Source organism: Mus caroli, chromosome 6 (assembly GCF_900094665.2).
Source record: "Mus caroli chromosome 6, CAROLI_EIJ_v1.1, whole genome shotgun sequence".
Lineage (NCBI taxonomy): Eukaryota > Metazoa > Chordata > Mammalia > Rodentia > Muridae > Mus > Mus caroli.
In genome coordinates, this window is record NC_034575.1 from 20,968,822 (window position 1) to 20,981,088 (window position 12,267).

The window sequence follows — 12,267 nt, forward strand, 5'->3', positions numbered from 1 at the left end:
GCTGGTTTCTTTTCTTTTTTTTTGATAGGAAAGGAAAAATGCTTTATATGAAATACATATGTAAATCTGGGAAACAACTTGTTGAGAAGACAATAACGCCCCACAAAAACAACCAACAGTAAACAGCATCTGGTTTCTTTTGAATGGCTAAATTTTCCCATCAACAAGTCAATTGGACACACTCATCTACCCAAATTTACATGTAAGTAATGTAGGTAAATGAAAGACATTATTCAGATGAGTAAATTCTATTCGTTTTCATCATCTCTGTGATCAAGTTTCAAAGGACAAGCTTTTCCTCCTTGCTTTTCCTAAGCCACTGCTTCCTGCTTCTTCAGGAATCTGGTTCTCTTTTTTAGAATCTTTAGGGGACAGCCTGAAGAATTCCCTGATGCCTTTTTGCCACTTGGGAGTTGGGCGCACACTGATTGGATTCCTTCCTGCATGCTTATTTTCAGCTTTTCTCGAGGAACTTGAAGAACTGGTGACAAGGGTAGAGAAGCTGAGTACCTTCCTAGGGGCTTGAGAAGTCAGCGCTTTTCTGTAGGCTCCTGGGAATTGGTTTGCTTTGGTCTGCATCATGTTTACACAGGGAAAGACATCTTTCACCGACACCCCAACTGCAGATGTCTCAAATGGAAAAGAACCATAATTTTCTTTATATCCTTTGACATTGGTAGATCTCTAAATGAAAGGACTTGAATAATGACCTTAAAAGAGGGTGTGGTCACAGATGTGTAGTATGCAATCTGGCCCATTTCTCTTATTTACAGTCTTCCGGTTAGAATGCTATAAGATTATCACCCATTTTATTTTCTTTTAATGGACAGCCAGAAGCACAGCTAACAAAAGAATTCATCTGAGTATGACTCCCGGGTTCATTATTTCAATATAAAAGGTAAACCAGGCAAATGAAATAGGAAAATAATCCATAATTTAGGACTGCCCCCAGTGAGACCCTGTCATTAAAACTTTAGTGTTGCTCTTGCAAACCTCTGTTCCTTTGATTAGGCAATTTATTCTATTTCTATCTTTCTGTTTGCCAAAGCATTCAATAGCAAAATACATTCTAATTCTCCCGACACATAAAAGATTGTGTTGAGAAAAGTATAATAGAATGCATGTCCTTTCAGCTGTGCACCTTAATGCAGTCAGAAATCATTACGGCTTTATCAATAATATAATAAAGACACAAAGATAGAAGATTTCCTTGAGATGAGCAGAGGGGTACAGACCCCTGAGGAGGTGTCAAAACCCAGACACGTGTCTTTATTTCTCCAAACATGCATTTCAAAGCACTATAACCCTTAGAAAAATGGTACAGGGGCAAACAAGAGGTCCATGTCCACAGAATCACCTGGCACAGATTATAAACTGGCTGTGCAGTGTTTCAGCTTGACATATTGTTTTATAGAGAATAAATCTTCCCATTATCTTACAACTTACATTTTGATACAATATTTAAAAAGGCAGGGTCACTAAATATTTTGTATAAATGAATAGTTGTTAAATAATTCATAGATTCTGTTTTTGATTTTGTATTTCAGACCTAGCTTTATTATGGGTTACTGTCAAAAATTGTCCCATGGGAATTATTGCTGTGAAAAATACTTAACTGAATAAGTGAAAATTTCTACTTATTTCAAGAAAATTCTAAAAGGCTAATTTGTACTTGCATTAGAATTAGCAGGGTGTACATCTGACAATCTCTCAGAGACCATCCTCTTCCGATTTATCTATCAGAACAGGGTTGTGGTCCTCGTTGGACTTCTATTGCTGTAATAAACACCATGACTAAAAGTGTACTGGGGAGGCAAGGGTTTATTTCATCTTGCAACTTGCATATTGCAGACAGTTATTTAAGGAAACTAGAGTATGAACTCAATGTGTGAACCTGTAGGCAGGAACTGAAGCAGAGACCATATAGGAACACTACTTCCTTGCTCACTCTTATGACTTGCAAAGCCTGTTTTCTTATACAACTTAGGATGTATTGTCCAAATGGAGTAGTGCCAACTGTGTATGGGTTCTGACTGTTAAAGAGATATACACAGTTCATACCATAAACAAAATATACATAATGAATATAGAAGAAGAACAGCAGAGAGAGATGACAAAGGCATCAGTGTGTGAAACACATTTCCTTTTTACTCAGACTGAGGTCATTCTCAACTATTTATAGAAGCTCTCAGCATTTTTTTTTGCAAAAACATTATGAAAAGTAACATTTTTGACTCTCATTCAAGAATAATCCTATAATCCAAGAAAATGCCTATTACAGTATCACATCAGAAATGATATATCTGCTTAGGAATGCTGTTTAGTGGCATTCATTTTCCATAAAACAATTTGTTCACACATATCTTGACTTTAGAGATATGTATATTGAAAGTTTAGGGACATAACCAGTATTACCTATGCTATTTTAAAAAGTGCAATATATTTTTAGTGCACTGGAGCTGATTCCTTCAACACGGAAGTTACAAAAATGTAAAAACATACTGTGTATTAAAACTACTGGAAATTTTCAGTATAGTTTTGGTTTCTTGTAACCATGAAATGGGTTGCCAGGCAATTATTTAAAAAAGTAATACTGGAATATTAAACATGAGGTTGAGGATGGATTTATCATTGCTAGTTACAGTGAGGTCCTCCTGGCTGATATGAAAATATCACTCCCTTAGATACCATATTTTCTCCTTTTCAATGGAGAAAAGATTCTACCTTTGAGTTTTTTTAAATTTTTAAAATTTTTTATTGGACATTTTCTTTATTTACATTTCAAATGTTGTTTTCTTTTCTGGTTCTCCCCAAAACCCCCTATTCCATTTCCCCTTCCCCTGCATCTATGAGGTTGTGCCCCCATCCACCCACTCACTCCTACCTCCTTGCCCTCACATTCCCCTACACTGGGGCATAGAGCCTTCACAGGATCCAGAGCCTCATCTCTGATTAATGCCTGATAAGGTCATCCTCTGCAACACATGTGGCTGGAGCCATGGGTCTCTCCATGTGAACTCTTTGGTTGGGTGGTTCATTGTATCAAAAACTGGAAAGGGGCTAAGCTCTGAAAAAGGGATAAAGTTTGGACTGTAAAAAAATTTTAAGTAAAAACTGGAAAAAAAGAAAATATAGATAGCAAAGTAACAACTTTCCTCATTAATCATAATTTGTTTTTCCAATGTTAGTGGTCGTTTTATCTTTCACAAAAGTCTTAACAGCCACTCGGTTACTAATAAAAGAACTATGAGAACACATAGGGGGCTGTACAGTTTGTTTGTCATGTTTATATAATAAAATCAATATACACACAGGAAATGCAGCATTTATGATTTACAGGTATAGCTTCTGGTTCCCTAAAAACCAACACAAAGTGACATGTAGACTGACATATTTTTTAAAATTAAATAGCTCTTAAACCAATTTTATAGTCTTAAAAACCCAAAATATAAATGTATCAATTCACCCAACAATAGTTGTTTAACAACTGTGCAAAGTGACTCTCAAAGAAAACAGATCTCAAAATAAGACCCTCTTTATCCTAGTTAATATAGGGATTTTAGTGAGCCAAATTTAGAAGATCAGTTACCCAAAAATGGGAGTAAAGACTTTAAGAATGAATGTATATAGAAATAATACGGAAAACTCAGGTGTTACTAGTTAGTCTGAGAAAATAGACTCTCAACTGTCTTTCTCATTTTGCTGATTTGACAAAATATCCCAGCAAAAGTAACTTAAGGCTTTAAGAAAGGAGAAAAGGCTTGCTTTGCATCATGATTACAGGTTATGACATATTGGGGTAGGGAAGTCAAAGAGGCAGTTTCCTGAAGTAGCTGTTCTCCTAATTGGAAACAGAGAACAATGAATGCATTTCTCTAGTTTCCTTCCTCCATTTACATACTTCAGGACCCCAGCCAATGGACAATCATAACCTTAGCATGTGGGTCTTCCCTCCTCAAGCAGTCTAATCAATATATCTTCTATGGACATGCTGAGATATCTATCTACTAGGTATTTAGAAATCTGAGAAGATGGCACTGACTAGGAATAAAAGAAAAAAAAAAACAGTAAAGAAGCTTAGAAGACTGGAAACAAGAGACCCAAGGAGACAGCTGTCATTGGTTCTCAGAAAAGCTGATGTGAAATATTTAAAATACAAAGGTAAAACACAAAACTACTGATACAGGAAGCCACGCTTGCCCAGATTCCTTCTCTATTAGCATTGCTAAGGCATCAACAGTATAAAATGATTGTAGAAATTTGCCACATCCAATTATAGGAAAGAAGATTAGAATGATCTAAATGAGACTGTTATTCAGGAAACAATGGATCATCCAATATGAGGTAAACAAACAGAAATAAAGAACTCATGGGCAGCTGTAAAAATGGAGAAGTAAAACAATAGCTGGAGAAAGGAAAGATTTCTTCAATTATTTGATACAACACTCAAAAAGAAAACAAAATAAATATAAATAAATTTGAAGCTAGACTTCAAAAAACAAAGAAAACCAAGTAAAGTTTGACAAAGCAAGAACTTTAGAAGAATAAAATAGTGTACTGATAAGTATTTTTTTTTTACCAAATTGGTAACAAAATAGAAACATGCTGTTTCCAAAGCAACAAGTGAAAACAAACATGAACACTGAAGAAAAACATCACAAAAGGAGAACTGCTAGATTTATTCCTTGAACGTGTTCAGAGCCATCGGTGTCTGGCCATCCCTTTCTTCATGAAAGAATACAATCTCCAATTTAATAGGCCTATTTCTGTTGTAAAATGAACTCTTTAAACATTTTGACACAGAAGCATTCATTGCAAGGTTTCTATCTGACTGAAAAGTCCAACAACATCAGTCATATCAATAGTTTCAAGAGATTTTAATCAGATTAATTATAAACATACATTCTGACAGCAATGCTGTGGTTGGTTACATTGGAAATGTGGAGGACTATGGTGAAAGAAATCACAGATGTCTTTTTTTGTGTAGATTTGGCATGCTATATTACTGTTGATGTGATAAAATAAACAATAAAAAATGTGGTTAAAAGTCAACAACCAAACAAAAAACTGTGACCAAAGGCAACAGAGTAGAAAATTTGGGGTTTTGACTAAAGTTACAGAGGGATAGAGACTATTATGGTAGGGAAAGCTCAGCAACAGTTTGGGAAAACAGGACTGTGCTAGCAAATAGTTGGCTAGTCATATTTCATTCATAGACAACTATCAGATTAAAAGCATGGGAAGGCTTTAAAATGGCAAGACCTACTGCAGCAGAGCTCAACGTGCCATGCCCTCATTTATTGAAAACCTTGGTCTTCAGTTGTTAGAAGCACCAAATATGCCTGTGGGGGACCTGTCTCATTCAAAGCCTGCACATGGTAACTAACACTATATTTTTGTTTGGAATTTCACTGATTAAATCAAGATTATTATGAAATACTGGAAAGTGGGAACTGTTAACAACTGAGGATTAGATTATTATACAGAATAAGCTAAAATAGTCTAATGAGTCAACTTATTCAAGTAGGTGTCTCTTCTAGAGATATTTATCAAACTTATATACAAAAAACTAGTACCCAGTTCATTTTCATTGTGAGACTTAAAAGTATTCCTTCAAGAATAACAGCTTTTTTCTTTTGATCTGAAATTGTGTTAACTATCCTTACTCCATTCTGTCTTCTATTCTATATTGTTTTACCCAAGTAGTAATTTTCATATATGTGTATGATTCATTTAAGTTTGGACTGTCTGTTTACCTAGATTTAGTTTCCATAAAGCACCCGAAACATCTCATATTTTTTATAGTGTTCCTAATTATGATCCCCAATAACAGTTGACCATTCTTTAATTTACAAGGCTACAAACTATTTACCAAGTCTCTACTGTCCATTTTTCCTCCTGTGGTGTTGTGGAATGGCCTTGCCTTTGGTGATATGTGACTCTGTTACATAAATGAGATTTCCTTGAGAGAGGGGTAAAATTCTAACATAACTTCTATAATGGCTGCCATCATTCTTTCTCCCATTGGTTGCAGATGTGGTAAGTGATGTTCCACAGCTATCTTGTAGCTTTGATGTAAGTGGTAAAGTTAGAACCTGGATCTTAATTTACACTGAAGATAGCACCTCAGAGCATGACTGCCTACTGCTTCAATTTTGTATGTAGGAGAAAAGTAAACACTCCCTTTACTGGTAAGGAAGGAGGGCCTCTGATTCCCTAACTACTGAATGCAGCTTCTGGATAGCAGTATCTTTGTATATTTTAAGATATTTAAATCAATTGCATTTTCCTCAGGATGATTGTTTTGCCCTCTTTAAATAGTAATGAGAAATTGTCCAGTATTTAGCATTTGCAGTCCTGTCCTCAGAACTTTTCAGAATTTTTTAATTCTGAAGATCGCTTTAAATTACAGGGAGGTAGAGTAAGTATTTTATTATCTATTTTTAGTTTTTTTCTCATTATTGTGTAAATTCAAGGTATGTAGTTAATATGAATATGTTAATAATTTCAAGGTTATTTGTGGGCATATTCTTCTATAGAATTGTATGTAGAGATCAGAGACCTTTCCATTTTCAGGGAAATAGTCCTCTCTTTCTACTTTAGGTTCACAGGATTTCACTCAATTTGTCAGGGTTTTGTGGTTAGCTCTTTTACCCACTCAGCCATCTTGCTGGTCCAAGGAGTATTTTACATAGGAAAGAAATGAGGACCATTTAATTGCTGTGATATGGCTAGTTTAATGATTTGTAAGGGATAAATATTTCAGGACTATACAAAACATTGTACAGCCCTTAGACTGGAGAAAAAGCACTAATATCACAGTTTTGCAAGTAATGGAACCAACAGCAACTGTGCAATTACACTAAATTTATATTAAGTTCTGGAGACTGAAATCAGCATCATAAATTTGGCTCCTATGTAAAAATCTCATAATATTTCCTTTTGGTTGAGAAGACCAGAATTTGAGCCAGATGTTCTTAAATGTCTGTCCTCACTGAGCATTCAGACAGATTTTTCATGTGTAGATTTTGTTGTTGTTGTAGTTCGAAGTTAATTAGATTTTTTTTTCTACACCAGAATGTAATAAAACTACATTATGGAAATACTAAACTAATTTTTCCATTAATTTAGTCTAGCCAGTTCATGGATTACTTGGCACTTAAAATATTTTATAAAAATATCCAAGTGAGTTTTTATTCAAATCATAAGCGATAAAAAAATAAAATGAAGAGAAATTATATTGTGATAAAAAATTTAGATGTACTTGAGATAATAAAAATGCATTTTGAAAAGTGTCCATTTAATCAGGGACAATACCTCTTCAAAATTAGATTTGCCTTTTAAGGTTCAAGCTACTCTTTATAGGGTCATTGAAGAGTCAATGAAATCTGATAATGACTTGTGTATTTTTAACAAGAATGCCATGGTTCTATTTCAATGAATGGTAATGCTTTGGTATTTATATACTGAACACATCCTGATATCTCCTTTGATGTAGGACATTTAGGCTTCAGCCTTTCAAATTGCAAGACCATTCTCAGAAAAATCCCTCCCAATTTGCCTCAGCAAATGTTTCTCTGGGAACTTTACTCCATTTGTTCCTCCTGTTGGGCAGTATTAACTATTTCAGGATTTTTATGAAAATGTCACTTGTTTTACTGTAATTTCTGATTCAAAATATTTGGGCAAGAATAGAAAGATCACTACAAGAGATTTGAAAATTACATAAAAGAAGCTAGAGGTGGTATTTCAAGAATCATTGCCAACAGTAACGATACATCTTCTTACAAAACTAAGACTGTTTTCTTCTTGCTTGTTCGTTTCTTTTTCTTTTTTTTTTAAATTTTCAAACCTAGAAACTATGCTTTCTTTTTTTTTAAAAATATTTTTTATTACGTATTTTTCTCAATTACATTTTCAATGCTATCCCAAAGCCCCCCATACCCTCCACCCCCACTTCCCTACCCACCCATTCCGATTTTTTGGCCCTGGCATTCCCCTGTACTGGGGCATATAAAGTTTGCATGTCCAATGGGCCTCTCTTTCCAGTGATGGCCGACTAGGCCATCTTTTGATACATATGCAGCTAGAGTCAAGAGCTCCGGGGTACTGGTTAGTTCATAATGTTGTTGCACCTACAGGGTTGCAGATCTCTTTAGCTCCTTGGATACTTTCTCTAGCTCCACCGTTGGGGGCCCTGTGATCCATCCAATAGCTGACTGTGAGCATCCACTTCTGTGTTTGCTAGGCCCTGGCCTAGTCTCACAAGAGACAGCTATATCAGGGTCCTTTCAGCAAACGCTTGCTAGTGTATGCAATGGTGTCATCGTTTGGAGGCTAATTATGGGATGGACTCTATGCTTTCTAATAGCAAATACTTGTCCTATAAACCTATAAAACGTATAAGCTAAAGTATAAAAACTGTAATATTCAGTGTTCTTTTCAATATCTGGAATTTTCCATTCCAGTTTATGTTTGACTCGCATTTTGTAGCATCGAGGCAGGATGAGCATTTCTAAAAAGAGTAGCTACTAGCACAAGTTTCATTCCTTCAGTTTTCCCACAGCTTTAATGAGCAATATAGCCTGTCAAATACACATCTGTGTTAAAGTGTGAAGAGAACGTTAAAGGGATCTTGGAGATGATATGTTAATTATGGTTAAATGGAGCAAAAGCAACTCTGAGAATGGTGACTAAACATGACATATTCTAGCCAATGAATTGAAATAGTATTTTTTTTTTTTTTTTGTCTTCTGTCTTAACTGAAAGGAGCAGAGAGGAATGTGGACTTTAGAACTCAGGGACATGGATTAATGTTTCATTGCTGCCTCTGTGATTTTGATCTCTAGAAAGCTATTTAAAAATTCTATTCTTGTCATTTCTTCATCAATAATAATAATAGTAACTGTACTAACCATGTCATCTGACTGTTGAAACAATAATTACACAAATTATTACAATTTCACAATAGTTCTTATGTGACAGTCTTGTGATAATTGTTTTGCATGGCATATTTCTCTCAATTGACTCTTTTGACAACTTTCTGAAATAGACACTAGTGATTCCAACTACAAATGAAACAAGAAACTCAGAGGCGTGAGGGTTCACCTCCAACACATCCCCAGAACCATCAGCTCACAGTGGTCACACTGGATTTATCTTCATGGAATCTGTCTCCAGAACTCATACATTTTTCAAAACATATATCACTTTAAAACTATAAAGTATATATATATATGTTTAGAAAATGGACTGAGTTAGGAGCACAGATTAATTACTAAGACCTCTTGAATAAGCATGGTACCTTCTCCTGGGTAGCTGTTTGAGTTACAGCTATCTGAAAGAGATGAAGCAAAAAGAGACCAGCCTTGGGGTATGTTCAGCCTGTACGTTGTGCCCACAATAAAAACAGTGCTCCGTCTATACTTTGATTTATTAAACGGAAGGTTAAAAATATTTCTTTTCAAAGACATTCACTCCAAGCCTAAGAGGTATGTTTTCTCACTGATCAGTTCCTGCTTGGAACAAGAATCTGCAATAAGGAAAACCATCGATTTTTATATCCTCGGTTCAAAATACTACAGTTCTTTTGTTTGTGTGTGTCACTTGGATGGACTAATATAAATTTTTGCTCGGCATTAACCTTAGCATTTTAAATTGGATTTGGAGTTACACTTCAAGCGTTGGCTGCAAATGGATTATGATGAACTAACATCTATGAGCTAATTTTCTCATTAATTAGTATGCCCTTGGCATCTGTCACCATATGCTGTTCTCAAATTTACCATAGTGCAGCTTTATCACTGGGAATCATAGTACTGATGATGCTTGATATAATAAGCATGGCAATACTTAATGGAACCTTTGAACACATATTGTGGTGTGTTAATTCTTCATCAAAGCTCTGCATACAGTGTCTATGATCATAACCAATATACTGTTACCAAAAGGATATATGAAATACAAGAAATAACTGCTCAGCATGAAAACTCTCTATGTTTTCTTCATGTTAAGAAAATGTATGTTTCTTGGGAGGCAGAGGCAGGTGAATTTCTGAGTTCAAGGCCAGCCTGGTCTACAGAGTGAGTTCCAGGAAACAGAGAAACTGTGTCTCGAAAAAAGAAAAAAAAAGAAAAGAAAAGAAAAAGAAAATGTATGTTTCATGTTTACATAGAGACCATTAATATAGTGTCATATAAAGTATAAAATGATCTTTTTTAAAGCAGTCAGAAAATTATATTTTTATAACATGAGTTTTCTATATGTTCTTGAATTATATAATACTTATGTATGTGGATTTTGGGCTGTTTATTTATTTTAATTTTTTGTTTATTTGCCCACATCACAGTCCTCCACCCTCCTCTCTTCCCTGTTCCATCCTTACAAATTCCTTCCCCCATTGTTCCCTCTCCTTCTCCTTAGAAAATATTTAGAAACTGGCACCCAAATATCAGATGGAGCATGGAAAGTCTTGTGGAAGAGTGGGGTATAGAAGTTAGCAAGTCTCTGGATGGTCATTCCTTCAGTCTCTGCTCCACACTTTGTCTCTGTACCTCCTTCCATCAGTGTTTTGTTCCCACTTCTAAGAAGGATCGAAGTATCCACACTTTTGTCTTCCTTCTTCTTAAATTTCATGTGGTTTGTGAATTGTATCTTGGCTATTCTGAGCTTCTGGGCTAGTATCCGCTTATAAGTGAGTGCATTTCATGTGTGCTCTTTTGTGATTGGGTTACCTCATTCAGGGATATCCTTCAGATCCATCCACGTGCATAAGAATTTCATAAATTCATTGTTTTAATAGCTGCATAGTACTCCAATGTGTAAATGTACCACATTTTCTGTATCCATTCCTCTGTTGAGGGACATCTGGGTTCTTTCCAGCCTCTGGCTATTACAAATAAGGCTGCTATGAACATAGTAGAGCATGTGTCCTTATTACATCTTGGAGCATCTTCTAGGTATATGCCCAGGAGTGGTATTGCTGGGTCCTCAGGTAGTACTATGTCCAGTTTTCTGAGGAACCAAAAAACTGATTTCCATAGTTGCAATCCCATCAGCAATGAAGGATTGTTCCTCTTTCTCCACATCCTTGCTAGCATCTGGTGTCACCTGAATTTTTTATTTTAGCCATTCTGACTGGTATGAGATGGAATATCAGGGTTGCTTTGATTTGCATTTCCCTGATGACTAAGGATGTTCAACATTTATTTAGGTGCTTTTCAGCCATTCAGTATTGAGAAGTTGAGCATTCTTTGTTTAGCTTTGCTCCCCATTTTTAATAGGGTTATTTGGTTCTCTGGAGTGTAACTTCTTGAGTTCTTTGTATATATTGGACATTAGCCCTGTTCAGATATAGGATTGGTAAAGATCTTTTCCCAATCTGTTGGTTGCCTTTTGGTCTTATTGAGAGTGTCCTTTGCCTTACAGAAGTTTTACAATTTTATGAGGTCCCATTTGTTGATTCTTAATCTTATAGCATAAGCCTGTTCGAGACTCTTCCCCACTTTCTTCTCTGTAAGTTTCAGTGTCTCTGGTTTTATGTGGAGACCCTTAATCCACTTAGACTTGAGCTTTGTACAAGGAGATAAGAATGGATTAATACACATTCTTCTACATGCTAACTGCCAGTCTTCCCATATACAATCACCAATCCCAGACACTATTGTGGATGCCATCTAGTGCTTGCTGAGAGGAGCCTGATATAGATGTTTCCTGAGAGGCTCTGCAAGTGCCAGACAAATACAGAACTCGATACTCACAGCCATCCATGGACTGAGCACCAGGTACCAAAAGAAGGAGCTAGAGAAAGGCCTCAAGGAGTTGAACGGGTTTGCAGCCCCATAGGAGGAATGACAATATGAACTAACCAGTACCCCTAGAGCTCTCAGGGACTAAACCACCAACCAAAGAGTATACATGATGGGACTCATTGCTCCAGCTGCATATGTAGCAGAGGATGGCCTAGTTGGACATCAATGGGAGAAGAGGCTCTTGGTCCTGTGAAGGCTCTATGCCCCAGGGTAGGGGAATGCCAGGGCCAAGAAGCAGGAGTGGGTGGGTTGTTGAGCAGGGGGAGGGTGGACGGTAGAGGGAGAGAGGGAGTATAGGGGAAGGGGGGTCTTCAGAGTGCAAACCAGAAAAGGGGATAACATTTGATATGTAAATAAAGAAAATATCCAATAAAAAAGAGATGAAGTTAGCAAGTCTGTGGGGTTAAAAACACCACAAAAACATCCACATAATAAACTAACCTCAGACCATGGGAGC

At 36.2% G+C, this 12,267-nt stretch overlaps 1 pseudogene; it reads right to left on the reverse strand.

The window, feature by feature from the left end:
• Positions 1–273: 273 nt before the first annotated feature.
• LOC110295579 lies at positions 274–582 on the reverse strand (annotated as a pseudogene).
• Positions 583–12,267: the final 11,685 nt, after the last annotated feature.